This window comes from Lygodium microphyllum, chromosome 14 (genome assembly GCF_053477565.2).
Source record: "Lygodium microphyllum isolate KBCC chromosome 14, Lygodium_microphyllum_v1.1.10, whole genome shotgun sequence".
NCBI classification, from domain to species: domain Eukaryota; kingdom Viridiplantae; phylum Streptophyta; class Polypodiopsida; order Schizaeales; family Lygodiaceae; genus Lygodium; species Lygodium microphyllum.
The window spans coordinates 72,726,810-72,731,567 of NC_141148.1; the positions used below are offsets into that span (position 1 = coordinate 72,726,810).

The following is a 4,758-nucleotide window of genomic DNA, read 5'->3' on the forward strand; positions in this document are numbered from 1 at the left end:
GAAAAACCAGCAAAATCACTCCTTAATACGAAACATCAATACTCGGTAAGCCTTCCCTCGGGTAACAATAACTAATTTAGTACATATGAATGGAAATCTTCAGTCATGAACGGACTGGAACCTTATTCTGTCATCCAACCACGATGAGATATCATTAAATATGATGGTCACATTGTCATCAGACTTGCCTTGCAGAAGAAATTGCATCATTCCTTTATAAACTCATATGATCTTCTCTTTGCTTTTTGCACTGTTATACAGAGCCTGGTTATGTGCCTGCAATAAATTCCCAGTGCTGTTTTGTGAGGCATCAACCAGAAAAAGGCCTCTGCAACCAGTAAAGGCTTCTCTATTCTCTTTGCTTTCAAAGCTGCTGTGAAACAGTTACCAAATTCAGAATTCTGCACAGTTATTATGAACACCAATTCTTTGTCAAGCACAGAGGTTTTGATTTTCCAAGTCCCTGACATATCCATGAATGGCTAACATGAAGAGGTTTTGCAACAGTATCACCTCCTGCATCAAATATAAAGGTAATTCTCTCTGCTCATGGTGTGTTGATGACCTCTGCAATGCAGCAGGACAGATTTTTCTCATTTCCATCGAAGCAATAGTAATAGTAGACACTCAGTGGATTCTGCTCATAATCAACACTAGTAGGCACTTGAAAGCAAATATATTGGGCCCACGGTCTGTGCGATACTGCGAGCTTGCTGAGCACTCAAGTGATGACGAGAGGCTGCGGAAACGAACCAGGAAGGTGCAGAATCCAGGTTGACGAGGGTATTTCGGACGTGATATGCGAACTTGTAATAGACGGGCTTTTCTGAAATCGATGTTTTTCCTTTGAAGCCTCCTCCTCACAGCTGATTACGTCCTCTGTTTTCCAGCTCCGCGTATCGTCCTCCTTGTTTTCCTTCCTTTGCAGCTTCGTTGAATCCCTTCGTCACCACCTCCATCTAAGGCTCCAGTGCACAGGGAGTTAGACGACGATGTCGATGTAACGGTCCTTCGACTAGGTTGCGGAAGATCAGTGAGAGAGCGATGGAACGCTCAAGAACCAAGTTGCTGGTGTGCTCATCCCAGGGTGAACCAGCCCGCCATCTGTGAGCTAGAGAGGCGCGAGTGCGTAAGGATTGATTTCCTTCCTGTGTCTACACCGTTCCTCCTGATGTTTGTTTCTTTGTACTCAAATTTCGAGCATGGTACAATCCGAGTCCAATTCAAGTCTCGGAGCGACACCCACAACGAAAAGCAACATCTTTTGAATATGGTCTATGGTCCTGCTGCGTATATATCACAGAGGTGAATACCCTCTCCTTCGGTCTTATCACTCGGCATTTGGCCATCAAAACGAGGAAGCCTTGCAAGCCAGTGCAGTTGTCTGTAAGCTTCCTGATGCGGTCCAGGCACAGGTCTACTATCTCTTTTCCAATCGTATAGTGGCCACGGGCGAAGTTGTTCGCTGCATCTTCCTTTCCTCTGATGAGCTGCTCAGGGTGAAAGAGCTGACGGTATGTGCCTGTGCCAACCTCGTCGATAACAGTCGCTTCCAGATCAAGGAACACAGCCCTGAGCCCCTGTTTCCCAGCGCCGGTCTCGCTGAAGAAAGTGTTGAAGGCCTCCTCTCCTCTTAGAGCTTCTTCTTCCTTCTCCTCGTCATTTTTCCCTTCTTTTCCTTTTTAAATACTCTGTTTCTCCCTCCTTCCCAGATTGCAGAGTCCCTCCTATTTTCGCAATCTCCTCCTCCGTTTCTGCCTGGCCGTCCCGCCCAAAATGTCCCTTTTCAAAAATAGCTAAAAAGCTTTCTTTTTTTTTTCCAGCCTAATCCCCATCTTCTTTATCCCCTTATTCTAAAGACTCTATCCTTGGCAATTCTTTTGCAGTTCCGTTACAACTAGTAGAGACAGTGTTACCAAGTATATGTTTACCATCCTCTGCAACCTTTTAATTCTTTCCACACATATTCTTCTTTCCTTTCTTTTCAGCCAGACCATTACCTAAAGCAGGATAACTCGCACGTGCATCAGCTTACTTGCCTTCTCCTCCGATGCGTGTGCAGTCACATATGCATTCACCTGTGTGTGCTCATGGCATGGCCGCCGTGCTCCCATGTAACATTAGAGCTTTGCAAAATAGTAGCTGCCCAAGTCCACTGTGATACAATGACACTCATAATCAAGCCTGTCTTGATGCTCCTACTAGTTATATTGCACCATTCTGAGGTGTCTAAACATCAAACAAGCTCTCACATTTAGCAAACATATCCACCAATGTACTTTGACTCGCATCTCTTGGAATTAGTTTAGTACTTCCTCACAAAGTCCATATTCGGCATATCTTGAAATAAGTGTAGCCCATGAGATTGCATCTCGAGTTTCCAATCTATCAAAAACCTTATTCTTCTCCATCTTCGGCATAGAATGAAAGAGCAAACATAACAACTAAGTATGTACAAAGTAACAAATCTCATGCACAACTTTTGGGTGGTTTCACACCTCGAATGCGCAGCAATACGACATCCACCCCCTCTAATCCTACGCATCCTCCGGATGGGCCAACTTACCCATGATCATTATCATCAAGATCCACAAACAAATCAATCTCTTCGTTATGCATTTCCGGTAGATCAACAAGATTATCAGCCATATCATCTGTCTCTTCCATTGGAGTTTCTTGTCGTTGCTCTTCTCTTGAAAATTCTTCCAATGCATAATCCTCATCATTTCTTTTCTTGAAAATCTTGATTCTTTTTCCAGCAATTGGTACTCTAAGCACTGTCCCATCCAATTCTGTCAACTCATATGTTGCATTATCAAAGACATGTCTGACTATGTATGGCCCAAACCATCTTTTCACCATCTTCCGAAGTGCAGTATGCTGATTTTCAAGGCTGCTATCAAAGACCAATACCCAATCTCCCTCTTCTATTGCTCTAGGCCGCAAGCGATGCCTGCTATCAAACCTGTCCTTGTTCCTTAGTCTAGCAACTTTCAACCTGTCAATAGCTAGCTGAATATCCTCAGGTCTCCTCTCCAACTGTCGAATCCGAAGAGCTAAGAGCTCCTCTCTCGTCAAATCCTCCTGCCATGGTAAAACTGACCAAGTCAAAGCACAAGTCTCAATCGGCATAACTGGTTTCTGACCATACATCAACTCTGCAGGCATATATCCTGTAGTAACACTATGAGTCGTACGATCAGCCCATAAAGCAAATGGTAGAAGTCTTGGCCATTCTCCAATTCGTCCTCTACATGCTTTGGCTAATGCTTTCACTATTGGCGGATGCCCTCTTTCACTCTTCCCATTTCCCTCTGGATTGTATGCTGTGGTTAGAGCCAATTTGATTCCTAGCTGAGAGAAAAACTCCCTAGCTTCATCATCATCCAATTCACCACGATCCGCAGTGATCTTACCCACACAACCATACCTGCAGAAAATTTCCTCTAATAAGAACTTACACACTGCACTAGTGGTCTTCGTTCTCAAAGATCTACCCTCAACATGATTGGTAAGATCCTCTCTAGCCAAAACAATGTACCTCATCTGCCATAGACCCATAGGCATGGTAACCAAATCAACTACCCACTTATAATGAATGCATAGTGGATAGGTCGGATGAAGCTCATCTCTATGACGCACTACTGAATACATCTGGCAGTCCCTGCAAGTCTCAACAAAGTGAGAAACATCTCTGTACATGCCTTTCCACCAATATTTCTCCCTGATTTTCTCATAAGTAGCCCATACTCCTCTATGACCAGCCCAAGGACTCTCATGAAACTCCCTCATCACCTGTAACTGTGTCTCTCTATCGCAGACAACCCGCAAAGGTAATCCGCCTCTTTTCTTCGGATGCTTCCAAAGAAATCCGTCCTTGAGAAAATAACCATAGGCTTTCCTTCTGATCTTCTTGAACTCTTCATCTGTCCATTCATCTCTTTTGCTTAGTGTACTAAGGTACCTGCCAATCTGCAACCAATCTCCAACATAGAGTTCTTCTGTGAAAGCCACAATATCATAGACATGACAAACATGATCAACCATAGTGGCTGAAATTTCTGCATCATCCTCTTCTGCAAGTAGAGTCTCCTCATCATCATATCTGGCTCTAGACAACATATCTGCCACTGGATTATCCTTCCCTACTATATGTTTAAATTCCGGATTTAATGACTTGATGTATGCAATCCATCTCAACATGGCTATATCCGGAGTAGAGCAACTCGTGATCATACCAATCAATGGCAAGCAATCTGTCTCTACCACAACTGAAGCTCCAATAAAGTACTCCTTGTCACATTTGAGAGCCGTCACAATCCCCAATAACTCCCTTTTGATTTGCGGATATCTCCTCTGTCTCTCGTTTAGGACTTTCGCCCCAAACCGAATAGCATACCTATTTCCATCTGCATCATCTTGACCCACAGCCCAACCTATGCCAATTGGACTAGTGTCAACTGTCAATACAATAGGCCTATCACAGTTATAATCCGCTTTCCTGAGAGTAGGAGCATTCTGCAATAACTTCTTCAATTTCCGCATGGCTCTAGTGTGGCTCTCATCCCAATAAAATTTCTGCCCCTTTCGAAGCAACTGATACAAACAATCTGCAATGTGTGCAAAATGAGGTATCCAAATCATATAAAACACACAAGCGCCAATGAATCTCCGTACCTCAGAAGTGGTGGAACAATACTCTGCAATCTTGCCTATAGCATTCACCTTATCAGGTGAGGGTTTCCTGCCATAATATCC

General features: G+C 43.8%; 1 pseudogene; it reads right to left on the reverse strand.

Annotated features, from left to right (window-relative positions):
• Positions 1–206: 206 nt before the first annotated feature.
• LOC148025723 (uncharacterized) lies at positions 207–959 on the reverse strand (annotated as a pseudogene).
• Positions 960–4,758: the final 3,799 nt, after the last annotated feature.